The following is a 26,856-nucleotide window of genomic DNA, read 5'->3' on the forward strand; positions in this document are numbered from 1 at the left end:
AACTATTTGGGTTGGTCCTCTTTATATCAAAGAAGGAAATCCCATATGTTAGAATTTATTGTAAAGACATTGATGGGTAGACTTCCAAATTACATTACTAGTCTTCTATGTTTATGTAGAAAGAACTATAGCACTAGAACATCTAATGGGATTAAATTAGTAGTACCTAGGGTACATTCAGAGCATGGTAAATCATCTTTCTCCTACTATCCTACATGGCTGTGGAATGAATTTCAAGCTACTGTCCCTCCTGAAACAATTCCTCCTTTGAATGTATTAAAAAATTTACTGCAGCATACAATGATTGAATCATGCTGTTGTTTTACTTGATTTATGATGAATGTTGTGCCCTGACTTTCTGGAATGTTTTATATGTGTTTGTGTGTGATTTGTAGTGTGGCCATCTTGGCCAGGACTCCCTGGAGGAAGAGATTTCTTTTAATCTCAATGGGACCTTCCTGGAAAAATAAAGGAAATAAAATAAAATAAATGTTAAGTTGTGGTGTTGTTAGGATATTACTACAGAGCCTGTGACAGTTTCTCAGTGGAAGAACTGGGATCCAGGGCCACAGACGTCTGCAAAAAACTGCTTTAAAAACCTTCGAGATGCAGGCCTCACATGTTGGAGATCTTATTGTTTTTGTTTTCATGGCAAGTTGTGGTGTTGTTAGGATATTCCTACAGAGTCTGTGACAGTTTGTCAGTTTGCCAGGGTCGGTGACGTCTCCTCTCCTTGAGTAAAATACAAGTATTAGTGGTCTTGCTGCAAAATCTGGTAAAGGCCACAGCGAGGCTTGAGGGCAAGTCGTCAGCAGACTTTCCCTGGTGGTCTAGTGGTTAGGATTCGGCGCTCTCACCGCCGCGGCCCGGGTTCGATTCCCGGTCAGGGAAAGAGTTTTTGCCCACCACCGGCGGCCGTGATTGTAAAATGGCGAACTACTAACTCAAGCGCTGACGCCCTCGTCGAGAAGCAGGGCCAAGGAAAAGTTTATGTGTGAAAAAGAACTCCTTCGAGCCGGAGTTGAACCAGCGACCTAAGGATTGCCAACTTGCCACCTACAGTCCTCCGCTCTTCCAGCTGAGCTATCGAAGGCACACTGATTGGGGACAGAACCTCAACATATCAGGTGGCTGAATCTCCGCCACTGGCTAAAACTGCTACAGACATACATGCTGGTTGTTTCGATTAAGTGATGCAAAGACAACCCGATCTTCCCATACCGGGAGTCGAACCCGGGCCGCCTGGGTGAAAACCAGGAATCCTGACCGCTAGACCATATGGGATCTTCCTTCTGCCTGGAGCAGACCCTTTTAATTTTAGTGTGTGACCGACCCCTTTAAGAACATGGGAATGATCCGAAGGGATTGTTTACTGAATTCAATTTCATCAGGCTCAACAGAGGGAGCTCTCATTTGCCTCACGAGGGGTTCAGTTTCCTCCCATTCTTGCGATGGTATAATAGACACTACAAACTGGTCGTAAAGCAAGGTCCTTGTGACAGTACTCATGCAATGCATTTTAAAAGACGCATAGTATTGTATGGTAACCGTTATCCTACTGACAAAGCAGCCTATTGTTGGACTGTCAATTTTTAATATTTCTCAACCAATCCAATAATAATAATAACAAAAACTATGGGATAAGAAAACGGCTAAGGGCTGACAGCATAGTATAAGAGGCAGAGCGAGCCAGCCAGGAGTCGAACCTATAATCTTCTGATCCGTAGTGAGACGCGTTATCCATTGCGCCACTGGCCCACTGATCAGGTGTCCGTGAGCTTACACGGCACGTGTTGGTGTTCGACTGGGCAGAGGCCTGTGATGACATCTACTTTTTCTCATGCTATTAACAGACCTGGACCCAACATCAGGAAGGGGTCAGATGAGGGGCCTGCTACAAAAACCTTCAAGATGGAGGCCTCACATTTGGGGATCTCAATTCTCAATTCAAATCTTAAACGTCAATTAAAAAATTTTAATGTACAGGCTTTTTTGCATGATGTATATAATAGGGATTTACAGTTGGTTTCAATTATACCTGATGTGGTTGATGCTTGGGATTATTTCAAATCTATCTTTCTAGAAATTTGTGATAAACATGCTCCTTTACGTAGATTTCGGGTGAGAGGTAGAAATAATATTTGGTTCAATCAATCCGTCTCTAATCTTATTAAGCAAAGAAACGTGGCTTGGTCGGACTGGTCTCAATATAGATTATTACGAAATAAGTGTACAAAATTAATATAAAGTTCGAAGAGTCAGTATTATTTAAACCTGATTAATGATAACATGAATTGTCCTTCTAAATTTTGGAAATTAACGAAATCTTTTATAGGATCAAATACATCCACTAATCTTCCAAAAGTTTTAAAATTGAATCAAAGATTGATTACAGACAAGGCTGATATTGTTAATACGTTTAATAGTAATTTTATTTCAGCTGGTTTGATAACAGACAATTCCTTGGTCCTTGATGAACAGAGAACTGATGAGTTGACTAATAGTGAATCAGATTTATTTTCTTTTGCCCCTGTATTGCCGTCCCAAGTTCGTAAACTACTCCGAAATTTAGACTGTAAGAAATCAGGTGGGTCTGACCAAATTGAACCAATTTTTTAAAAATTGTCAGCAGATATTATTGCCGAACCTATTGCATCGATTTTTAATTTGAGTCTATCCACTAATGTAATTCCGCCATCTTGGAAATCGGCTATGGTTATGCCTTTATTAAAAGGAGGCGATCCTTCCGATTTGAATAATTATCGTCCGATTTCTAAATTACCGGTTATTTATCGGATAGAACTCAATGTGTTGCTGTAGATAATTACACCTCATCCATGGTAATAGTCAGGAAGGGTGTCCCGCAAGGTTCTTTATTGGCACCACTTCTTTTTTCTATTTTTATTAATGAATTGGGGCAGGGAATGCAATCCGCAAAGCTACATTTTTATGCTGACGATACAATTATTTACTCCACTGCATCCTCTGTGTCTCAGGCTATTGAAATTCTTAAGGATTCTTTTTATACTTTTCAGCTTACTTTGTAGAAACTAAAATTAGTTTTAAATGTAAATAAAACGAAGTATATTCTTTTTACACGTAGCCGTTCTATGTCTACTGTTATGCCTATTCTGACTATTGAGGGTTTACATATAGAAAGAGTACCAACTTATAAATATTTAGGAATATGGCTCGATGAGAAGTTAGCCTTTGATGTTCACATTAATTACTTGGTGAAAAGGCTTAAACCAAGACTGGGTTTTCTTTTTCGGGAAAAAAATGTTTTTCCTTTATAGCTAGAAAGAGAATAATACAGAGTACTATTTTACCTATTTTAGACTATGGTGATGTTGTTTACATGCATGCGTCTACATATTTATTGAAAAGGCTGGATGGCGTTTATCATGCTGCACTGCGTTTTATAACAAATTCTTGTTCACGTACTCATCATTGTTTGCTGCACAACTATTTGGGTTGGTCCTCTTTATATCAAAGAAGGAAATCCCATATGTTAGAATTTATTGTAAAGACATTGATGGGTAGACTTCCAAATTACATTACTAGTCTTCTATGTTTATGTAGAAAGAACTATAGCACTAGATCATCTAATGGGATTAAATTAGTAGTACCTAGGGTACATTCAGAGCATGGTAAATCATCTTTCTCCTACTATCCTACATGGCTGTGGAATGAATTTCAAGCTACTGTCCCTCCTGAAACAATTCCTCCTTTGAATGTATTAAAAAATTTACTGCAGCATACAATGATTGAATCATGCTGTTGTTTTACTTGATTTATGATGAATGTTGTGCCCTGACTTTCTGGAATGTTTTATATGTGTTTGTGTGTGATTTGTAGTGTGGCCATCTTGGCCAGGACTCCCTGGAGGAAGAGATTTCTTTTAATCTCAATGGGACCTTCCTGGAAAAATAAAGGAAATAAAATAAAATAAATGTTAAGTTGTGGTGTTGTTAGGATATTACTACAGAGCCTGTGACAGTTTCTCAGTGGAAGAACTGGGATCCAGGGCCACAGACGTCTGCAAAAAACTGCTTTAAAAACCTTCGAGATGCAGGCCTCACATGTTGGAGATCTTATTGTTTTTGTTTTCATGGCAAGTTGTGGTGTTGTTAGGATATTCCTACAGAGTCTGTGACAGTTTGTCAGTTTGCCAGGGTCGGTGACGTCTCCTTTCCTGGAGTAAAATACAAGTATTAGTGGTCTTGCTGCAAAATCTGGTAAAGGCCACAGCGAGGCTTGAGGGCAAGTCGTCAGCAGACTTTCCCTGGTGGTCTAGTGGTTAGGATTCGGCGCTCTCACCGCCGCGGCCCGGGTTCGATTCCCGGTCAGGGAAAGAGTTTTTGCCCACCACCGGCGGCCGTGATTGTAAAATGGCGAACTACTAACTCAAGCGCTGACGCCCTCGTCGAGAAGCAGGGCCAAGGAAAAGTTTATGTGTGAAAAAGAACTCCTTCGAGCCGGAGTTGAACCAGCGACCTAAGGATTGCCAACTTGCCACCTACAGTCCTCCGCTCTTCCAGCTGAGCTATCGAAGGCACACTGATTGGGGACAGAACCTCAACATATCAGGTGGCTGAATCTCCGCCACTGGCTAAAACTGCTACAGACATACATGCTGGTTGTTTCGATTAAGTGATGCAAAGACAACCCGATCTTCCCATACCGGGAGTCGAACCCGGGCCGCCTGGGTGAAAACCAGGAATCCTGACCGCTAGACCATATGGGATCTTCCTTCTGCCTGGAGCAGACCCTTTTAATTTTAGTGTGTGACCGACCCCTTTAAGAACATGGGAATGATCCGAAGGGATTGTTTACTGAATTCAATTTCATCAGGCTCAACAGAGGGAGCTCTCATTTGCCTCACGAGGGGTTCAGTTTCCTCCCATTCTTGCGATGGTATAATAGACACTACAAACTGGTCGTAAAGCAAGGTCCTTGTGACAGTACTCATGCAATGCATTTTAAAAGACGCATAGTATTGTATGGTAACCGTTATCCTACTGACAAAGCAGCCTATTGTTGGACTGTCAATTTTTAATATTTCTCAACCAATCCAATAATAATAATAACAAAAACTATGGGATAAGAAAACGGCTAAGGGCTGACAGCATAGTATAAGAGGCAGAGCGAGCCAGCCAGGAGTCGAACCTATAATCTTCTGATCCGTAGTGAGACGCGTTATCCATTGCGCCACTGGCCCACTGATCAGGTGTCCGTGAGCTTACACGGCACGTGTTGGTGTTCGACTGGGCAGAGGCCTGTGATGACATCTACTTTTTCTCATGCTATTAACAGACCTGACCCAACATCAGGAAGGGGTCAGATGAGGGGCCTGCTACAAAAACCTTCAAGATGGAGGCCTCACATTTGGGGATCTCAATTCTCAATTCAAATCTTAAACGTCAATTAAAAAATTTTAATGTACAGGCTTTTTTGCATGATGTATATAATAGGGATTTACAGTTGGTTTCAATTATACCTGATGTGGTTGATGCTTGGGATTATTTCAAATCTATCTTTCTAGAAATTTGTGATAAACATGCTCCTTTACGTAGATTTCGGGTGAGAGGTAGAAATAATATTTGGTTCAATCAATCCGTCTCTAATCTTATTAAGCAAAGAAACGTGGCTTGGTCGGACTGGTCTCAATATAGATTATTACGAAATAAGTGTACAAAATTAATATAAAGTTCGAAGAGTCAGTATTATTTAAACCTGATTAATGATAACATGAATTGTCCTTCTAAATTTTGGAAATTAACGAAATCTTTTATAGGATCAAATACATCCACTAATCTTCCAAAAGTTTTAAAATTGAATCAAAGATTGATTACAGACAAGGCTGATATTGTTAATACGTTTAATAGTAATTTTATTTCAGCTGGTTTGATAACAGACAATTCCTTGGTCCTTGATGAACAGAGAACTGATGAGTTGACTAATAGTGAATCAGATTTATTTTCTTTTGCCCCTGTATTGCCGTCCCAAGTTCGTAAACTACTCCGAAATTTAGACTGTAAGAAATCAGGTGGGTCTGACCAAATTGAACCAATTTTTTAAAAATTGTCAGCAGATATTATTGCCGAACCTATTGCATCGATTTTTAATTTGAGTCTATCCACTAATGTAATTCCGCCATCTTGGAAATCGGCTATGGTTATGCCTTTATTAAAAGGAGGCGATCCTTCCGATTTGAATAATTATCGTCCGATTTCTAAATTACCGGTTATTTATCGGATAGAACTCAATGTGTTGCTGTAGATAATTACACCTCATCCATGGTAATAGTCAGGAAGGGTGTCCCGCAAGGTTCTTTATTGGCACCACTTCTTTTTTCTATTTTTATTAATGAATTGGGGCAGGGAATGCAATCCGCAAAGCTACATTTTTATGCTGACGATACAATTATTTACTCCACTGCATCCTCTGTGTCTCAGGCTATTGAAATTCTTAAGGATTCTTTTTATACTTTTCAGCTTACTTTGTAGAAACTAAAATTAGTTTTAAATGTAAATAAAACGAAGTATATTCTTTTTACACGTAGCCGTTCTATGTCTACTGTTATGCCTATTCTGACTATTGAGGGTTTACATATAGAAAGAGTACCAACTTATAAATATTTAGGAATATGGCTCGATGAGAAGTTAGCCTTTGATGTTCACATTAATTACTTGGTGAAAAGGCTTAAACCAAGACTGGGTTTTCTTTTTCGGGAAAATTTTTTTTTTTCCTTTATAGCTAGATAGAGAATAATACAGAGTACTATTTTACCTATTTTTGACTATGGTGATGTTGTTTACATGCATGCGTCTACATATTTATTGAAAAGGCTGGATGGCGTTTATCATGCTGCACTGCGTTTTATAACAAATTCTTGTTCACGTACTCATCATTGTTTGCTGCACAACTATTTGGGTTGGTCCTCTTTATATCAAAGAAGGAAATCCCATATGTTAGAATTTATTGTAAAGACATTGATGGGTAGACTTCCAAATTACATTACTAGTCTTCTATGTTTATGTAGAAAGAACTATAGCACTAGATCATCTAATGGGATTAAATTAGTAGTACCTAGGGTACATTCAGAGCATGGTAAATCATCTTTCTCCTACTATCCTACATGGCTGTGGAATGAATTTCAAGCTACTGTCCCTCCTGAAACAATTCCTCCTTTGAATGTATTAAAAAATTTACTGCAGCATACAATGATTGAATCATGCTGTTGTTTTACTTGATTTATGATGAATGTTGTGCCCTGACTTTCTGGAATGTTTTATATGTGTTTGTGTGTGATTTGTAGTGTGGCCATCTTGGCCAGGACTCCCTGGAGGAAGAGATTTCTTTTAATCTCAATGGGACCTTCCTGGAAAAATAAAGGAAATAAAATAAAATAAATGTTAAGTTGTGGTGTTGTTAGGATATTACTACAGAGCCTGTGACAGTTTCTCAGTGGAAGAACTGGGATCCAGGGCCACAGACGTCTGCAAAAAACTGCTTTAAAAACCTTCGAGATGCAGGCCTCACATGTTGGAGATCTTATTGTTTTTGTTTTCATGGCAAGTTGTGGTGTTGTTAGGATATTCCTACAGAGTCTGTGACAGTTTGTCAGTTTGCCAGGGTCGGTGACGTCTCCTCTCCTTGAGTAAAATACAAGTATAGTGGTCTTGCTGCAAAATCTGGTAAAGGCCACAGCGAGGCTTGAGGGCAAGTCGTCAGCAGACTTTCCCTGGTGGTCTAGTGGTTAGGATTCGGCGCTCTCACCGCCGCGGCCCGGGTTCGATTCCCGGTCAGGGAAAGAGTTTTTGCCCACCACCGGCGGCCGTGATTGTAAAATGGCGAACTACTAACTCAAGCGCTGACGCCCTCGTCGAGAAGCAGGGCCAAGGAAAAGTTTATGTGTGAAAAAGAACTCCTTCGAGCCGGAGTTGAACCAGCGACCTAAGGATTGCCAACTTGCCACCTACAGTCCTCCGCTCTTCCAGCTGAGCTATCGAAGGCACACTGATTGGGGACAGAACCTCAACATATCAGGTGGCAGAATCTCCGCCACTGGCTAAAACTGCTACAGACATACATGCTGGTTGTTTCGATTAAGTGATGCAAAGACAACCCGATCTTCCCATACCGGGAGTCGAACCCGGGCCACCTGGGTGAAAACCAGGAATCCTGACCGCTAGACCATATGGGATCTTCCTTCTGCCTTGAGCAGACCCTTTTAATTTTAGTGTGTGACCGACCCCTTTAAGAACATGGGAATGATCCGAAGGGATTGTTTACTGAATTCAATTTCATCAGGCTCAACAGAGGGAGCTCTCATTTGCCTCACGAGGGGTTCAGTTTCCTCCCATTCTTGCGATGGTATAATAGACACTACAAACTGGTCGTAAAGCAAGGTCCTTGTGACAGTACTCATGCAATGCATTTTAAAAGACGCATAGTATTGTATGGTAACCGTTATCCTACTGACAAAGCAGCCTATTGTTGGACTGTCAATTTTTAATATTTCTCAACCAATCCAATAATAATAATAACAAAAACTATGGGATAAGAAAACGGCTAAGGGCTGACAGCATAGTATAAGAGGCAGAGCGAGCCAGCCAGGAGTCGAACCTATAATCTTCTGATCCGTAGTGAGACGCGTTATCCATTGCGCCACTGGCCCACTGATCAGGTGTCCGTGAGCTTACACGGCACGTGTTGGTGTTCGACTGGGCAGAGGCCTGTGATGACATCTACTTTTTCTCATGCTATTAACAGACCTGGACCCAACATCAGGAAGGGGTCAGATGAGGGGCCTGCTACAAAAACCTTCAAGATGGAGGCCTCACATTTGGGGATCTCAATTCTCAATTCAAATCTTAAACGTCAATTAAAAAATTTTAATGTACAGGCTTTTTTGCATGATGTATATAATAGGGATTTACAGTTGGTTTCAATTATACCTGATGTGGTTGATGCTTGGGATTATTTCAAATCTATCTTTCTAGAAATTTGTGATAAACATGCTCCTTTACGTAGATTTCGGGTGAGAGGTAGAAATAATATTTGGTTCAATCAATCCGTCTCTAATCTTATTAAGCAAAGAAACGTGGCTTGGTCGGACTGGTCTCAATATAGATTATTACGAAATAAGTGTACAAAATTAATATAAAGTTCGAAGAGTCAGTATTATTTAAACCTGATTAATGATAACATGAATTGTCCTTCTAAATTTTGGAAATTAACGAAATCTTTTATAGGATCAAATACATCCACTAATCTTCCAAAAGTTTTAAAATTGAATCAAAGATTGATTACAGACAAGGCTGATATTGTTAATACGTTTAATAGTAATTTTATTTCAGCTGGTTTGATAACAGACAATTCCTTGGTCCTTGATGAACAGAGAACTGATGAGTTGACTAATAGTGAATCAGATTTATTTTCTTTTGCCCCTGTATTGCCGTCCCAAGTTCGTAAACTACTCCGAAATTTAGACTGTAAGAAATCAGGTGGGTCTGACCAAATTGAACCAATTTTTTAAAAATTGTCAGCAGATATTATTGCCGAACCTATTGCATCGATTTTTAATTTGAGTCTATCCACTAATGTAATTCCGCCATCTTGGAAATCGGCTATGGTTATGCCTTTATTAAAAGGAGGCGATCCTTCCGATTTGAATAATTATCGTCCGATTTCTAAATTACCGGTTATTTATCGGATAGAACTCAATGTGTTGCTGTAGATAATTACACCTCATCCATGGTAATAGTCAGGAAGGGTGTCCCGCAAGGTTCTTTATTGGCACCACTTCTTTTTTCTATTTTTATTAATGAATTGGGGCAGGGAATGCAATCCGCAAAGCTACATTTTTATGCTGACGATACAATTATTTACTCCACTGCATCCTCTGTGTCTCAGGCTATTGAAATTCTTAAGGATTCTTTTTATACTTTTCAGCTTACTTTGTTGAAACTAAAATTAGTTTTAAATGTAAATAAAACGAAGTATATTCTTTTTACACGTAGCCGTTCTATGTCTACTGTTATGCCTATTCTGACTATTGAGTGTTACGATCCCTGGTCTAGGTCAGGGTGTAACATAAACAACAAAACCAATTCCTTTAGTTAGCTTGAGTTTATTGCTATTTTCTTGCCCTCTGAGTTCTTTTCAGGGCTGCATTGTATTGACATTCATAAAACAATATCTTGAAAATACAGAATTAAACAATCAAACAAGCAGGGGAAAAGATTGGAAGCAAGATCTTCAGGGGTGAGCTAATGCCAAAACAATAAACCAAACAGAACTAACTTTCCCACGAAAACTACCTTCCCTGTGAATCAAGAAAAAGAAACAAAACATACAATGAAATACCCTATCTCCTTAACTAGCACAATAACCAGGAGAAAAATAACGGCCTTTCGGCCTACAAAGAAAACAAGGCACTCACCCCCTACGGCTTCTCAAATTAATTATAAACATACAGATACGATCACGGGCACTGATGTGCTGGGTACAGATCACACAGTATCAAAGTAGTTACACAATACTCTGCTAACACAAGCTAAGAGCATATAATCACACAATCGGGCTACATTTTCACCGGCTGACAAACACACAGTACAACACCGGGGCAATCAAAGTGGCAGAGAGCACCCTCTACAGGAATTCCAGGGAATTTATAGTCCAAGCCTCTTCTCTGATCCAACCACCCATAGCGTTGCATTAGATCCAGGACCAATCCTAAAGGAGAAGGAGACAGCAGCAACAACAGCAGAAACAACATAGCTGCATTACGTCACAACCGTAACACCCCCACCCTTAAAATTACAAATTATTATTTGTAACCACCAAAACAATTCTTAATCCACAAATTAACATGGCGCACGTGACAAGGCATCAGCAAGTATATTTTCACACCCCTTCTTGTGCCGAATTTCCAAGTTAAAACCTTGTATCAACAAAGACCAGCGCATCAGTCTTTGATTCGAATTTGACATTCGAAAAAGGAAAACCAGGGGATTATGATCAGTATACACCAGGATAGGGACATTACAAGCATCAAGATAAATTTCGAAATGCTGAAGTGCAAGTAACAGCGCAAGAGCCTCTTTCTCGATTGTGCTATAATGTTGCTGCGATTTCGTAAATTTCCTTGAAAAATAACATACCGGGTGATCAATTCCCACAGCATCCTCCTGAATAAGGACTGCCCCTGCTCCCACCTCACTCGCATCCACTTCCAATTTAAATGGTTGTGAAAAATTCGGAGCTGATAGAACTGGGGCACTACACAGCAGCGTTTTAACCGCATCAAAAGCTGACTGACACTCTGAAGTCCACTCAAACACTCTAGATTGACTCAGTAAGTTGGTAAGGGGTGATGCAACTTCAGCAAAGTTCTTGCAAAAAGCACGGTAATACCCGGTCATTCCCAAGAAGCTGCGCAACTCTCGTTTCGTTTTAGGAGCGGGAAAATCAATAATACACTCAACTTTTGTATTAACAGGACGCACTTGCCCTTGACCCACACATTTCCCAAGGTATGTCACAACAGCTTTACCAAACTCACATTTAGCAAGATTTAATGTAAGCGATGCATCACTTAATCGATGAAAAACTGAATACAGATTTGTTAGATGCTGCTCCCAGTCAGATGAACAAACGACAATGTCATCCAGGTATGCCTCACAGTTTCCTAACCCAGCCAGCACTATCCTCATCAGGCGTTGGAAAGTGGCGGGTGCATTTCGCATCCCGAAAGCCATCCTCTTGTATTCTAGGAAGTGATCAGGTGTAACAAAGGCAGAGATTTCTGAAGCCCTGGCGGTCAAAGGTACCTGCCAGTAACCTTTTAACAGGTCGAGCTTAGTCACAAACTTTGCAGCGCCAACCCTATCAATGCAATCATCCATCCTTGGTAAAGGATAGGAATCGGGTTTCGTTATGGAATTTACCTTGCGGTAATCGGTACAGAATCGAAATTTGCCATCTGATTTAGGCACCAACAGACAGGGTGAGCTCCATGAACTGGAACTTGGCACAGCAAAGCCATGTTCTAACAAATATGCAGTCTCTTCTTGCATTATTTCTCTCTTGATGGGGTTTACACGATAGGAATTCTGCTTGATAGAAGAGCAATCACCCACATCAATATCATGCTCCAACACTGTAGTTTGACTTGGCACATCAGAAAAAAGAGCAGGGAATTTTTTAATGAGCGCAATAACATCACTTTGACAAGATTCACTCAAGTAACACAGATGGGACTTTAAATCCACTAAAAGCTTTGAATTGTCCAACCGAGCACACGATACATCTCGCATTCGCAGCCCATCATCCTCAGGACAGTATACGGCGGCCATAGCAGGAGAGATGGAATCAGTGTTTTTTTGCATATTCTGAACGTCATCCTTTTGAACTACATCCCTCATTACATAGGCTTTTAGCATATTAATGTGACACACTCGGGTCTTTCGTTTTCTGTCAGGAGTATTAATGACATAATCAGTGTCACTTAATTTCTGCTTGATGGTGTAGGGACCTGAGAACTTTGCCTGCAATGGCGACCCTGGAAGAGGAAGAAAGACAAGCACCAAATCATCTTCCTGAAAACTTCGAAAGACACTCTTTTTATCGAAGCGGGTCTTCATTTTAACCTGAGTGCGGCCTAACTCCGAAAGTGCCACTTCACGAGCTCGGTGTAGGCGTTCTCTGAACGAATTCACATACTCAAGTACGCTAGTTTGGGGGGTTGTCTCTGCCAGCAACTGTTCACGAAACAGTTTTAACGGGCCCCGCACAGTGTGCCCAAACACTAATTCGGCAGGACTAAAACCTAAGGATTCCTGAACGGTCTCTCGTACCGCAAACATGACCAAGGGAATGCCCTCATCCCAATCTTTCCCAGTTTCAAAACAGTACGTACGCAACATACTTTTCAGGGTCTGATGAAAGCGTTCCAGTGCTCCCTGTGACTCTGGATGGTAAGCACTAGAAAGTTTATGCTTTACTGACAAACAGTCCAGAACCTGAGAAAACAGCTTGGAGGTGAAATTTGTACCTTGATCCGACTGTATCACTTTAGGAATACCAAATGTAGAGAAAAATTTGACTAGCTCTTTAGTCACATTCTTAGCCCTAATGGTACGCATAGGAATCGCCTCAGGATACCGCGTTGCAGCACACATTAGAGTCAGCAAATACTGATATCCAGACTTGGTCTTGGGTAATGGACCGACGCAATCAATAATAATTCTCTCAAATGGCTCCGACACAATTGGAATAGGATGGAGAGGAGCACTAGGAATTCCCTGATTAGGTTTACCAGTTAGCTGGCACACATGACAAGAACGGCAGTACTCTGAAACCGTTTTTTTCAAGCCAGGCCAGTAAAAATAGTGAAGGATGCGACTAAAAGTCTTGTTTACTCCCAGGTGGCCAGAGAGAGCATGATCATGGGCTAAATACAAAATCTGTTCACGATAATTATGAGGAACCACTACCTGAAAAACAGTCTTCCAGCTCAGATCCTTCTCTGATGGAGACCACTTACGCATAAGCACTCCATCCTCCCAAACATAAGCCACATCCTTATCTGCTACTTTATCTTTTTGTACAGCCTCAGTGAGACATTTGACCAGAGACGGGTCAGCTTTCTGCGCAGCCGCCAGCTGTTCTTTGCCGGTTCCACACATAGACTCAAACTGGACTGCAACATCCTGGTCGAAATCACACCCCTTAGGAGAAACATCCTGCACACATTCCTCTCTGTCAACTTTATCAGTCATAAATGTTTCAGACACATCTAAAACATCATCAAACTTCCTAGCCTGAGCACGGGTTACCGCACAAGCAGTAAAAACAGAAGGAAACTGTTGGCCCACATCAACCCGCTCACAAAACCCAGACACCTCTGGCTTGTCCACAACAATGGGCTGAGGAAACACCTTACCACCAGCAATATCGTTGCCTAATATCAAACCTACTCCTTCTATCGGAAGCTGAGCACGTACTCCCAAACATACAACTCCAGTGAACAAATCAGATTGGAGATAAACAGAGTGCAAGGGAACTTTAACACAACCGAGTTCAATGCCACGGATTAGCACGCTAGATCCGCAGTATGACCGTTCTGAGAAATCGAGTGCGCTCTCCACAATAAAAGATTGAACCGAACCAGTATCTCGCAAGATCGTAATCGGCTTCAAGTGTCCCTGTTCACCTGAGAGAGATACTGAACCGTTCATAATAAATGGGCAGTATAAGTTTGTATGCGGATTAATAGTGTTCCACGCAGAGGGCGCAATATGAACTAGAGCAACTCCCTTTGGTTTCTCAGATGGTTTATTCTGATTCCAGCGCTTACAATCTGCAATCAAATGACCCGGCTCACGACAGAAAAAACACACGCGCCTCTCTCCCTCACGAGCCACATTTGTATTACGAAACACACTCGAGGCTGCCCCTCTGTTCTCTCGTTTTCCCTTACCCTTAAAAAAACCCTTGAATCGTTTCTTACAGGAAATTCAACAGATGAATCATGTTTCTCTCTACACACAGACGGAGTAAAAACAGTTTTGCGCGTGAGCACAAATTCATCTGCCAAAACAGCGCCATTAGTCACGGATAAGACCTTCTGCTCATTCAGATACACAACAATGTCCTCTGAAACACAACTTTTAAAGTCCTCTAGCAACAAAAGTTCACGTAATTGCTCAAATGTTGTAACTCTGCTTGCAGCACACCATTTGTCAAACAACACAGTTTTCTCGCGAGCAAACTCGCCAAATGTTTGACTGGAAATTTTCTGATGGTTTCTGAATTTCTGACGATAAGCTTCAGGTACTAATTCGTATGCTCTCAAAACAGCAGCTTTCACAGTATCGTAATTCAAACTTTGTTCAATAGGTAAAGATGTGCACACTTCCTGAGCTTTACCCACTAATTTACATTGCAATAACAGCGACCACAACTCTTTTGGCCAATGTAATGTAGCTGCTATGCGCTCAAAAGCGACAAAATACGAGTCTACCTCCGTCTCCCTGAAAGGAGGAACAAGTGTAACGTATTTACTCACATCAAAGCTGGTCACAGACGCACCAACAGAGGAGGTAATGGGTAGACTTTGATTCGGTGCAGGTGAAACTGGCAAACGAGGAGATGGTGGTCTAGATCTGGGCACAGGCACAGGCACATTAGGTGGCAATTTGGCTTGTAGTTCCAACCTGCGTAAATTAAATTTGCTATCAGCCTCTAACTCCCGAGTCCGAAAGTGAAGAAGCTGTGCATCATAATCCTGTTTTTTTAACTGCAAGTCCAACTCTTTCAATTTAATAGCTAGCATAGGATCAAATCGGGAATGACTAGGATCTATGCTAGGAAAAGAAAAGGTATCTCCATCAACTGCTGCCTCAGCACCCGTCCCAGTTACTCCTTCCACAGATTCATCAGGCAAAATTCTAGCCTCCACCAATTTGCTATACAACTTCTCTTTAACAACTTGTTTTCGCCCCTCCCTAGGAACAACAATATTAAAGAAATCTGCAATTTGTAACAAATCAGCTTTACGACATTTATTAAATTCCTCCGTGGTAGGAGACAACGTAAATGACGTTAAATCAAATTCCATGCTTACACTCCTTAAATTCGTCCCGCACCCAAGGAAAATTACCAGGCAACAAATGCATGTGAAACTAATATCAATTACCTTCAATGATATGCAACGGACGAGCCCCCAATTTATGTTACGATCCCTGGTCTAGGTCAGGGTGTAACATAAACAACAAAACCAATTCCTTTAGTTAGCTTGAGTTTATTGCTATTTTCTTGCCCTCTGAGTTCTTTTCAGGGCTGCATTGTATTGACATTCATAAAACAATATCTTGAAAATACAGAATTAAACAATCAAACAAGCAGGGGAAAAGATTGGAAGCAAGATCTTCAGGGGTGAGCTAATGCCAAAACAATAAACCAAACAGAACTAACTTTCCCACGAAAACTACCTTCCCTGTGAATCAAGAAAAAGAAACAAAACATACAATGAAATACCCTATCTCCTTAACTAGCACAATAACCAGGAGAAAAATAACGGCCTTTCGGCCTACAAAGAAAACAAGGCACTCACCCCCTACGGCTTCTCAAATTAATTATAAACATACAGATACGATCACGGGCACTGATGTGCTGGGTACAGATCACACAGTATCAAAGTAGTTACACAATACTCTGCTAACACAAGCTAAGAGCATATAATCACACAATCGGGCTACATTTTCACCGGCTGACAAACACACAGTACAACACCGGGGCAATCAAAGTGGCAGAGAGCACCCTCTACAGGAATTCCAGGGAATTTATAGTCCAAGCCTCTTCTCTGATCCAACCACCCATAGCGTTGCATTAGATCCAGGACCAATCCTAAAGGAGAAGGAGACAGCAGCAACAACAGCAGAAACAACATAGCTGCATTACGTCACAACCGTAACATGAGGGTTTACATATAGAAAGAGTACCAACTTATAAATATTTAGGAATATGGCTCGATGAGAAGTTAGCCTTTGATGTTCACATTAATTACTTGGTGAAAAGGCTTAAACCAAGACTGGGTTTTCTTTTTCGGGAAAAAAAAATGTTTTTCCTTTATAGCTAGAAAGAGAATAATACCGAGTACTATTTTACCTATTTTAGACTATGGGGATGTTGTTTACATGCATGCGTCTACATATTTATTGAAAAGGCTGGATGGCGTTTATCATGCTGCACTGCGTTTTATAACAAATTCTTGTTCACGTACTCATCATTGTTTGCTGCACAACTATTTGGGTTGGTCCTCTTTATATCAAAGAAGGAAATCCCATATGTTAGAATTTATTGTAAAGACATTGATGGGTAGACTTCCAAATTACATTACTAGTCTTCTATGTTTATGTAGAAAGAACTATAGCACTAGATCATCTAATGGGATTAAATTAGTAGTACCTAGGGTACATTCAGAGCATGGTAAATCATCTTTCTCCTACTATGCTCCATGGCTGTGGAATGAATTTCAAGCTACTGTCCCTCCTGAAACAATTCCTCCTTTGAATGTATTAAAAAATTTACTGCAGCATACAATGATTGAATCATGCTGTTGTTTTACTTGATTTATGATGAATGTTGTGCCCTGACTTTCTGGAATGTTTTATATGTGTTTGTGTGTGATTTGTAGTGTGGCCATCTTGTCCAGGACTCCCTGGAGGAAGGGATTTCTTTTAATCTCAATGGGACCTTCCTGGAAAAATAAAGGAAATAAAATAAAATAAATGTTAAGTTGTGGTGTTGTTAGGATATTACTACAGAGCCTGTGACAGTTTCTCGGTGGAAGAACTGGGATCCAGGGCCACAGACGTCTGCAAAAAACTGCTTTAAAAACCTTCGAGATGCAGGTTGGCGATCTTATTGTTTTTGTTTTCATGGCAAGTTGTGGTGTTGTTAGGATATTCCTACAGAGTCTGTGACAGTTTGTCAGTTTGCCAGGGTCAGTGACGTCTCCTCTCCTGGAGTAAAATACAAGTATTAGTGGTCTTGCTGCAAAATCGGGTAAAGGCCACAGCCAGGCTTGAGGGCAAGCCGTCAGCAGACTTTCCCTGGTGGTCTAGTGGTTAGGATTCGGCGCTCTCACCGCCGCGGCCCGGGTCTATTCCCGGTCAGGGAATGAGTTTTTGCCCACCACCGGCGGCCGTGATTGTAAAATGGCGAACTACGAACTCAAGCCCTGACACCCTCGTCGAGAAGCAGGGCCAAGGAAAAGTTTATGTGTGAAAAAGAACTCCTTCGAGCCGGAGTTGAACCAGCGACCTAAGGTTTGCCAACTTGCAACTTTACATGCTGGTTGTTTCGATTAAGTGATGCAAAGACAACCCGATCTTCCCATACCGGGAGTCGAACCCGGACCGCCTGGGTGAAAACCAGGAATCCTGACCGCTAGACCATATGGGATCTTCCTTCTGCCTGGAGCAGACCCTTTTACTTTTAGTGTGTGACCGTCCCCTTTAAGAACATGGGAATGATCCGAAGGGATTGTTTACTGAATTCAATTTCATCAGGCTCAACAGAGGGAGCTCTCATTTGCCTCATGAGGGGCTCAGTTTCCTCCCATTCTTGCGATGGTATAATAGACAGTACAAACTGGTCGTAAAGCAAGGTCCTTGTGACAGTACTCATGCAATGCATTTTAAAAGACGCATAGTATTGTATGGTAACCGTTATCCTACTGACAAAGCAGCCTATTGTTGGACTGTCAATTTTTAATATTTCTCAACCAATCCAATAATAATAATAACAAAAACTATGGGTTAATAAAACGGCTAAGGGCTGACAGCATAGTAAACGAGGCAGAGCGAGCCAGCCAGGAGTCGAACCTAGAATCTTCTGATCCGTAGTCAGACGCTTTATCCATTGCACCACTGGCCCCCTGATCAGGTGTCCGTGAGCTTACACGGCACCTGTTGGTTTTCGACTGGGCAGAGGCCTGTGATGACATCTACTTTTTCTCATGCTATTAACAGACCTGGACCCAACATCAGGAAGGGGTCAGATGAGGGGCCTGCTACAAAAACCTTCAAGATGGAGGCCTCACATGTTGGGGATCTCAATTCTCAATTCAAATCTTAAACGTCAATTTAAAAATTTTAATGCACAGGCTTTTTTGCATGATCTATATAATAGTGATTTACAGTTGGTTTCAATTATACCTGATGTGGTTGATGCTTGGGATTATTTCAAATCTATCTTTCTAGAAATTTGTGATAAACATGCTCCTTTACGTAGATTTCGGGTGAGAGGTAGAAATAATATTTGGTTCAATCAATCCGTCTCTAATCTTATTAAGCAAAGAAACGTGGCTTGGTCTAAAGCAAAGAAAACAAATGGTGAGGAGGACTGGTCTCAATATAGATTATTACGAAATAAGTGTACAAAATTAATATAAAGTTCGAAGAGTCAGTATTATTTAAACCTGATTAATGATAACATGAATTGTCCTTCTAAATTTTGGAAATTAACGAAATCTTTTATAGGATCAAATACATCCACTAATCTTCCAAAAGTTTTAAAATTGAATCAAAGATTGATTACAGACAAGGCTGATATTGTTAATACGTTTAACAGTAATTTTGTTTCAGCTGGTTTGATAACAGACAATTCCTTGGTCCTTGATGAACAGAGAACTGATGAGTTGACTAATAGTGAATCAGATTTATTTTCTTTTGCCCCTGTATTGCCGTCCCAAGTTCGTAAACTACTCCGAAATTTAGACTGTAAGAAATCAGGTGGGTCTGACCAAATTGAACCAATTTTTTAAAAATTGTCAGCAGATATTATTGCCGAACCTATTGCATCGATTTTTAATTTGAGTCTATCCACTAATATAATTCCACCATCTTGGAAATCGGCTATGGTTATGCCTTTATTAAAAGGAGGCGATCCTTCCGATTTGAATAATTATCGTCCGATTTCTAAATTACCGGTTTTAGCAAAAGTTTTTGAATCTATTATAAATGATCAAATGAAAGAATATCTACTTAGTCATGATATGTACAACGCATTTCAGTCAGGATTTAGAGCGGGCCATAGTACGATAACAGCTACTACATGATTTAATTACTGCTCTCGATATTAGACAACATTGTGCGGCCTTATTTTTTTATTTGACAAAAGCGTTTGACTTAGTGGATCATGTTTTACTGTTACGGAGGCTTAAAAGTGTTGGCCTCGATAATTCGGCTGTGAGTTGGTTTAAAAATTATTTATCGGATAGAACTCAATGTGTTGTTGTAGATAATTACACCTCATCCATGGTAATAGTCAGGAAGGGTGTCCCGCAAGGTTCTTTATTGGCACCACTTCTTTTTTCTATTTTTATTAATGAATTGGGGCAGGGAATACAATCCGCATAGCTACATTTTTATGCTGACGATACAATTATTTACTCCACTGCATCCTCTGTGTCTCAGGCTATTGAAATTCTTAAGGATTCTTTTTATACTTTTCAGCTTACTTTGTTGAAACTAAAATTAGTTTTAAATGTAAATAAAACGAAGTATATTCTTTTTACACGTAGCCGTTCTATGTCTACTGTTATGCCTATTCTGACTATTGAGGGTTTACATATAGAAAGAGTACCAACTTATAAATATTTAGGAATATGGCTCGATGAGAAGTTAGCCTTTGATGTTCACATTAATTACTTGGTGAAAAGGCTTAAACCAAGACTGGGTTTTCTTTTTCGGGAAAAAAAAATGTTTTTCCTTTATAGCTAGAAAGAGAATAATACAGAGTACTATTTTACCTATTTTAGACTATGGTGATGTTGTTTACATGCATGCGTCTACATATTTATTGAAAAGGCTGGATGGCGTTTATCATGCTGCACTGCGTTTTATAACAAATTCTTGTTCACGTACTCATCATTGTTTGCTGCACAACTATTTGGGTTGGTCCTCTTTATATCAAAGAAGGAAATCCCATATGTTAGAATTTATTGTAAAGACATTGATGGGTAGACTTCCAAATTACATTACTAGTCTTCTATGTTTATGTAGAAAGAACTATAGCACTAGATCATCTAATGGGATTAAATTAGTAGTACCTAGGGTACATTCAGAGCATGGTAAATCATCTTGTTCCTACTATGCTCCATGGCTGTGGAATGAATTTCAAGCTACTGTCCCTCCTGAAACAATTCCTCCTTTGAATGTATTAAAAAATTTACTGCAGCATACAATGATTGAATCATGCTGTTGTTTTACTTGATTTATGATGAATGTTGTGCCCTGACTTTCTGGAATGTTTTATATGTGTTTGTGTGTGATTTGTAGTGTGGCCATCTTGGCCAGGACTCCCTGGAGGAAGGGATTTCTTTTAATCTCAATGGGACCTTCCTGGAAAAATAAAGGAAATAAAATAAAATAAATGTTAAGTTGGGGTGTTGTTAGGATATTACTACAGAGCCTGTGACAGTTTCTCAGTGGAAGAACTGGGATCCAGGGCCACAGACGTCTGCAAAAAACTGCTTTAAAAACCTTCGAGATGCAGGTTGGCGATCTTATTGTTTTTGTTTTCATGGCAAGTTGTGGTGTTGTTAGGATATTCCTACAGAGTCTGTGACAGTTTGTCAGTTTGCCAGGGTCGGTGACGTCTCCTCTCCTGGAGTAAAATACAAGTATTAGTGGTCTTGCTGCAAAATCGGGTAAAGGCCACAGCCAGGCTTGAGGGCAAGTCGTCAGCAGACTTTCCCTGGTGGTCTAGTGGTTAGGATTCGGCGCTCTTACCGCCGCGGCCCGGGTTCGATTCCCGGTCAGGGAATGACTTTTTGCCCACCACCGGCGGCCGTGATTGTAAAATGGCGAACTACTAACTCAAGCGCTGAGCGCTGACGCCCTCGTCGAGAAGCAGGGCCAAGGAAAAGTTTATGTGTGAAAAAGAACTCCTTCGAGCCGGAGTTGAACCAGCGACCTAAGGATTGCCAACTTGCCACCTACAGTCCTCCGCTCTTCCAGCTGAGTTATCGAAGGCACACTGATTGGGGACAGAACCTCAACATATCAGGTGGCTGAATCTCCGCCACTGGCTAAAACTGCTTCAGACATACATGCTGGTTGTTTCGATTAAGTGATGCAAAGACAACCCGATCTTCCCATACCGGGAGTCGAACCCGGGCCGCCTGGGTGAAAACCAGGAATCCTGACCGCTAGACCATATGGGATCTTCCTTCAACCCCTTTAAGAACATGGGAATGATCCGAAGGGATTGTTTACTGAATTCAATTTCATCAGGCTCAACAGAGGGAGCTCTCATTTGCCTCACGAGGGGTTCAGTTTCCTCCCATTCTTGCGATGGTATAATAGACACTACAAGCTGGTCGTAAAGCAAGGTCCTTGTGACAGTACTCATGCAATGCATTTTAAAAGACGCATAGTATTGTATGGTAACCGTTATCCTACTGACAAAGCAGCCTATTGTTGGACTGTCAATTTTTAATATTTCTCAACCAGTGTGCCGGGTTCGATTCCCGGTCAGGGAATGAGTTTTTGCCCACCACCAGCGGCCTACGAACTACGAACTCAAGCGCTATGCGGTTTTGCAAAAATAAGGCCGCACAATGTTGTCTAATATCGAGAGCAGTAATTAAATCATGTAGTAGCTGTTATCGTACTATGGCCCGCTCTAAATCCTGACTGAAATGCGTTGTACATATCATGACTAAGTAGATATTCTTTCATTTGATCATTTATAATAGATTCAAAAACTTTTGCTAAAACCGGTAATTTAGAAATCGGACGATAATTATTCAAATCGGAAGGATCGCCTCCTTTTAATAAAGGCATAACCAAGACGCATAGCGCTTAAAAGACGCATAGCGCTTGAGACGCATTTATGCGTTTATGCGTTTTATGCAAAGCGCATAGCGCTTTAAAAGACGCATAGTATTGTATGGTAACCGTTATCCTACTGACAAAGCAGCCTATTGTTGGACTGTCAATTTTTAATATTTCTCAACCAGTGTGCCGGGTTCGATTCCCGGTCAGGGAATGAGTTTTTGCCCACCACCGGCGGCCTACGAACTACGAACTCAAGCGCTGATGCCCTCGTCGAGAAGCAGGGCCAAGGAAAACTTTATGTGTGAAAAAGAACTCCTTCGAGCCGGAGTTGAACCAGCGACCTAAGGATTGCCAACTTGCCACCTACAGTCCTCCGCTCTTCCAGCTGAGCTATCGAAGGCACACTGATTGGGGACAGAACCTCAACATATCAGGTGGCTGAATCTCCGCCACTGGCTAAAACTGCTACAGACATACATGCTGGTTGTTTCGATTAAGTGATGCAAAGACAATCCGATCTTCCCATACCGGGAGTCGAACCCGGGCCGCCTGGGTGAAAACAAGGAATCCTGACCGCTAGACCATATGGGATCTTCCTTCTGCCTGGAGCAGACCCTTTTAATTTTAGTGTGTGACCGACCCCTTTAAGAACATGGGAATGATCCGAAGGGATTGTTTACTGAATTCAATTTCATCAGGCTCAACAGAGGGAGCTCTCATTTGCCTCACGAGGGGTTCAGTTTCCTCCCATTCTTGCGATGGTATAATAGACACTACAAACTGGTCGTAAAGCAAGGTCCTTGTGACAGTACTCATGCAATGCATTTTAAAAGATGCATAGTATTGTATGGTAACCGTTATCCTACTGACAAAGCAGCCTATTGTTGGACTGTCAATTTTTAATATTTCTCAACCAATCCAATAATAATAATAACAAAAACTATGGGATAAGAAAACGGCTAAGGGCTGACAGCATAGTATAAGAGGCAGAGCGAGCCAGCCAGGAGTCGAACCTAGAATCTTCTGATCCGTGGTCAGACGCGTTATCCATTGCGCCACTGGCCCACTGATCAGGTGTCCGTGAGCTTACACGGCACGTGTTGGTGTTCGACTGGGCAGAGGCCTGTGATGACATCTACTTTTTCTCATGCTATTAACAGACCTGGACCCAACATCAGGAAGGGGTCAGATGAGGGGCCTGCTACAAAAACCTTCAAGATGGAGGCCTCACATGTTGGGGATCTCAATTCTCAATTCAAATCTTAAACGTCAATTTAAAAATTTTAATGTACAGGCTTTTTTGCATGATGTATATAATAGGGATTTACAGTTGGTTTCAATTATACCTGATGTGGTTGATGCTTGGGATTATTTCAAATCTATCTTTCTAGAAATTTGTGATAAACATGCTCCTTTACGTAGATTTCGGGTGAGAGGTAGAAATAATATTTGGTTCAATCAATCCGTCTCTAATCTTATTAAGCAAAGAAACATGGCTTGGTCTAAAGCAAAGAAAACAAATGGTGAGGAGGACTGGTCTCAATATAGATTATTACGAAATAAGTGTACAAAATTAATATAAAGTTCGAAGAGTCAGTATTATTTAAACCTGATTAATGATAACATGAATTGTCCTTCTAAATTTTGGAAATTAACGAAATCTTTTATAGGATCAAATACATCCACTAATCTTCCAAAAGTTTTAAAATTGAATCAAAGATTGATTACAGACAAGGCTGATATTGTTAATACGTTTAATAGTAATTTTATTTCAGCTGGTTTGATAACAGACAATTCCTTGGTCCTTGATGAACAGAGAACTGATGAGTTGACTAATAGTGAATCAGATTTATTTTCTTTTGCCCCTGTATTGCCGTCCCAAGTTCGTAAACTACTCCGAAATTTAGACTGTAAGAAATCAGGTGGGTCTGACCAAATTGAACCAATTTTTTAAAAATTGTCAGCAGATATTATTGCCGAACCTATTGCATCGATTTTTAATTTGAGTCTATCCACTAATGTAATTCCGCCATCTTGGAAATCGGCTATGGTTATGCCTTTATTAAAAGGAGGCGATCCTTGCGATTTGAATAATTGTCGTCCGATTTCTAAATTACCGGTTTTAGCAAAAGTTTTTGAATCTATTATAAATGATCAAATGAAAGAATATCTACTTAGTCATGATATGTACAACGCATTTCAGTCAGGATTTAGAGCGGGCCATAGTACGATAACAGCTACTACATGATTTAATTACTGCTCTCGATAATAGACAACATTGTGCGGCCTTATTTTTTTATTTGACAAAAGCGTTTGACTTAGTGGATCATGTTTTACTGTTACGGAGGCAGAGTTACGGAGTATTGCAGATTGACATCCCACCTGTCAATCCACCAGAATACCAAATGGAGGTCTGTGCACCTAAGTGGAAAGAGATAGAGCAGGTTGTGAGAAAGGCAAGGGCTTCATCATCTCCAGGGCCTAATGGAGTCAGGGAATGAGTTTTTTCCCACCACCGGCGGCCGTGATTGTAAAATGGCGAACTACGAACTCAAGCGCTGACACCCTCGTCGAGAAGCAGGGCCAAGGAAAAGTTTATGTGTGAAAAAGAACTCCTTCGAGCCGGAGTTGAACCAGCGACCTAAGGATTGCCAACTTGCCACCTACAGTCCTCCGCTCTTCCAGCTGAGCTATCGAAGGCACACTGATTGTGGACAGAACCTCAACATATCAGGTTGCTGAATCTCCGCTACTGGCTAAAACTGCTACAGACATACATGCTGGTTGTTTCGATTAAGTGATGCAAAGACAACCCGATCTTCCCATAACGGGAGTCGAACCCGGGCCGCCTGGGTGAAAACCAGGAATCCTGACCGCTAGACCATATGGGATCTTCCTTCTGCCTGGAGCAGACACTTTTACTTTTAGTGTGTGACCGTCCCCTTTGAGGACATGGGAATGATCCGAAGGGATTGTTTACTGAATTCAATTTCATCAGGCTCAACAGAGGGAGCTCTCATTTGCCTCATGAGGGGCTCAGTTTCCTCCCATTCTTGCGATGGTATAATAGACACTACAAACTGGTCGTAAAGCAATGTCCTTGTGACAGTACTCATGCAATGCATTTTAAAAGACGCATAGTATTGTATGGTAACCGTTATCCTACTGACAAAGCAGCCTATTGTTGGACTGTCAATTTTTTAATATTTCTCAACCAATCCAATAATAATAATAACAAAAACTATGGGATAAGAAAACGGCTAAGGGCTGACAGCATAGTAAAAGAGGCAGAGCGAGCCAGCCAGGAGTCGAACCTAGAATCTTCTGATCCGTAGTCAGACGCGTTATCCATTGCACCACTGGCCCACTGATCAGGTGTCCGTGAGCTTACACGCCAGCTGTTGGTTTTCGACTGGGCAGAGGCCTGTGATGACATCTACTTTTTCTCATGCTATTAACAGACCTGGACCCAACATCAGGAAGGGGTCAGATGAGGGGCCTGCTACAAAAACCTTCAAGATGGAGGCCTCACATGTTGGGGATCTCAATTCTCAATTCAAATCTTAAACGTCAATTTAAAAATTTTAATGCACAGGCTTTTTTGCATGATCTATATAATAGTGATTTACAGTTGGTTTCAATTATACCTGATGTGGTTGATGCTTGGGATTATTTCAAATCTATCTTTCTAGAAATTTGTGATAAACATGCTCCTTTACGTAGATTTCAGGTGAGACGTAGAAATAATATTTGGTTCAATCAATCCGTCTCTAATCTTATTAAGCAAAGAAACGTGGCTTGGTCTAAAGCAAAGAAAACAAATGGTGAGGAGGACTGGTCTCAATATAGATTATTACAAAATAAGTGTACAAAATTAATATAAAGTTCGAAGAGTCAGTATTATTTAAACCTGATTAATGATAACATGAATTGTCCTTCTAAATTTTGGAAATTAACGAAATCTTTTATAGGATCAAATACATCCACTAATCTTCCAAAAGTTTTAAAATTGAATCAAAGATTGATTACAGACAAGGCTGATATTGTTAATACGTTTAATAGTCATTTTATTTCAGCTGGTTTGATAACAGACAATTCCTTGGTCCTTGATGAACAGAGAACTGATGAGTTGACTAATAGTGAATCAGATTTATTTTCTTTTGCCCCTGTATTGCCGTCCCAAGTTCGTAAACTACTCCGAAATTTAGACTGTAAGAAATCAGGTGGGTCTGACCAAATTGAACCAATTTTTTAAAAATTGTCAGCAGATATTATTGCCGAACCTATTGCATCGATTTTTAATTTGAGTCTATCCACTAATGTAATTCCACCATCTTGGAAATCGGCTATGGTTATGCCTTTATTAAAAGGAGGCGATCCTTCCGATTTGAATAATTATCGTCCGATTTCTAAATTACCGGTTTTAGCAAAAGTTTTTGAATCTATTATAAATGATCAAATGAAAGAATATCTACTTAGTCATGATATTTACAAC

General features: G+C 40.6%; 19 non-coding genes across 19 annotated transcripts; 4 read left to right on the forward strand and 15 right to left on the reverse strand.

The window, feature by feature from the left end:
* Window positions 1-819: 819 nt before the first annotated feature.
* trnae-cuc (transfer RNA glutamic acid (anticodon CUC)) lies at window positions 820-891 on the forward strand. The gene has a single exon. It is a non-coding gene; the product is annotated as a tRNA-Glu (tRNA).
* Window positions 892-1,006: 115 nt separating this feature from the next.
* trnay-gua (transfer RNA tyrosine (anticodon GUA)) lies at window positions 1,007-1,093 on the reverse strand. Its single transcript is given in 2 exon segments — window positions 1,007-1,042; window positions 1,057-1,093. It is a non-coding gene; the product is annotated as a tRNA-Tyr (tRNA).
* Window positions 1,094-1,212: 119 nt separating this feature from the next.
* Window positions 1,213-1,284, reverse strand: trnae-uuc (transfer RNA glutamic acid (anticodon UUC)). Its single transcript has one exon. It is a non-coding gene; the product is annotated as a tRNA-Glu (tRNA).
* Window positions 1,285-4,282: 2,998 nt separating this feature from the next.
* trnae-cuc (transfer RNA glutamic acid (anticodon CUC)) lies at window positions 4,283-4,354 on the forward strand. The gene has a single exon. It is a non-coding gene; the product is annotated as a tRNA-Glu (tRNA).
* A 115-nt stretch (window positions 4,355-4,469) lies between these two features.
* trnay-gua (transfer RNA tyrosine (anticodon GUA)) lies at window positions 4,470-4,556 on the reverse strand. The gene is given in 2 exon segments: window positions 4,470-4,505; window positions 4,520-4,556. It is a non-coding gene; the product is annotated as a tRNA-Tyr (tRNA).
* Window positions 4,557-4,675: 119 nt separating this feature from the next.
* trnae-uuc (transfer RNA glutamic acid (anticodon UUC)) lies at window positions 4,676-4,747 on the reverse strand. The gene has a single exon. It is a non-coding gene; the product is annotated as a tRNA-Glu (tRNA).
* A 2,997-nt stretch (window positions 4,748-7,744) lies between these two features.
* trnae-cuc (transfer RNA glutamic acid (anticodon CUC)) lies at window positions 7,745-7,816 on the forward strand. The gene has a single exon. It is a non-coding gene; the product is annotated as a tRNA-Glu (tRNA).
* Window positions 7,817-7,931: 115 nt separating this feature from the next.
* trnay-gua (transfer RNA tyrosine (anticodon GUA)) lies at window positions 7,932-8,018 on the reverse strand. Its single transcript is given in 2 exon segments — window positions 7,932-7,967; window positions 7,982-8,018. It is a non-coding gene; the product is annotated as a tRNA-Tyr (tRNA).
* A 119-nt stretch (window positions 8,019-8,137) lies between these two features.
* On the reverse strand, window positions 8,138-8,209 carry trnae-uuc (transfer RNA glutamic acid (anticodon UUC)). Its single transcript has one exon. It is a non-coding gene; the product is annotated as a tRNA-Glu (tRNA).
* A 9,698-nt stretch (window positions 8,210-17,907) lies between these two features.
* On the reverse strand, window positions 17,908-17,979 carry trnae-uuc (transfer RNA glutamic acid (anticodon UUC)). Its single transcript has one exon. It is a non-coding gene; the product is annotated as a tRNA-Glu (tRNA).
* A 3,294-nt stretch (window positions 17,980-21,273) lies between these two features.
* trnak-cuu (transfer RNA lysine (anticodon CUU)) lies at window positions 21,274-21,345 on the forward strand. Its single transcript has one exon. It is a non-coding gene; the product is annotated as a tRNA-Lys (tRNA).
* Window positions 21,346-21,467: 122 nt separating this feature from the next.
* trnay-gua (transfer RNA tyrosine (anticodon GUA)) lies at window positions 21,468-21,554 on the reverse strand. Its single transcript is given in 2 exon segments — window positions 21,468-21,503; window positions 21,518-21,554. It is a non-coding gene; the product is annotated as a tRNA-Tyr (tRNA).
* Window positions 21,555-21,673: 119 nt separating this feature from the next.
* On the reverse strand, window positions 21,674-21,745 carry trnae-uuc (transfer RNA glutamic acid (anticodon UUC)). The gene has a single exon. It is a non-coding gene; the product is annotated as a tRNA-Glu (tRNA).
* A 929-nt stretch (window positions 21,746-22,674) lies between these two features.
* Window positions 22,675-22,761, reverse strand: trnay-gua (transfer RNA tyrosine (anticodon GUA)). The gene is given in 2 exon segments: window positions 22,675-22,710; window positions 22,725-22,761. It is a non-coding gene; the product is annotated as a tRNA-Tyr (tRNA).
* A 119-nt stretch (window positions 22,762-22,880) lies between these two features.
* Window positions 22,881-22,952, reverse strand: trnae-uuc (transfer RNA glutamic acid (anticodon UUC)). Its single transcript has one exon. It is a non-coding gene; the product is annotated as a tRNA-Glu (tRNA).
* Window positions 22,953-23,353: 401 nt separating this feature from the next.
* Window positions 23,354-23,426, reverse strand: trnar-acg (transfer RNA arginine (anticodon ACG)). Its single transcript has one exon. It is a non-coding gene; the product is annotated as a tRNA-Arg (tRNA).
* A 1,548-nt stretch (window positions 23,427-24,974) lies between these two features.
* Window positions 24,975-25,061, reverse strand: trnay-gua (transfer RNA tyrosine (anticodon GUA)). The gene is given in 2 exon segments: window positions 24,975-25,010; window positions 25,025-25,061. It is a non-coding gene; the product is annotated as a tRNA-Tyr (tRNA).
* A 119-nt stretch (window positions 25,062-25,180) lies between these two features.
* On the reverse strand, window positions 25,181-25,252 carry trnae-uuc (transfer RNA glutamic acid (anticodon UUC)). Its single transcript has one exon. It is a non-coding gene; the product is annotated as a tRNA-Glu (tRNA).
* Window positions 25,253-25,654: 402 nt separating this feature from the next.
* Window positions 25,655-25,727, reverse strand: trnar-acg (transfer RNA arginine (anticodon ACG)). Its single transcript has one exon. It is a non-coding gene; the product is annotated as a tRNA-Arg (tRNA).
* Window positions 25,728-26,856: the final 1,129 nt, after the last annotated feature.

The sequence above is a fragment of the Siphateles boraxobius genome, unplaced genomic scaffold, assembly GCF_051911475.1.
Source record: "Siphateles boraxobius isolate OS27281-9 unplaced genomic scaffold, OSU_SipBor_1 87, whole genome shotgun sequence".
NCBI lineage: Eukaryota > Metazoa > Chordata > Actinopteri > Cypriniformes > Leuciscidae > Siphateles > Siphateles boraxobius.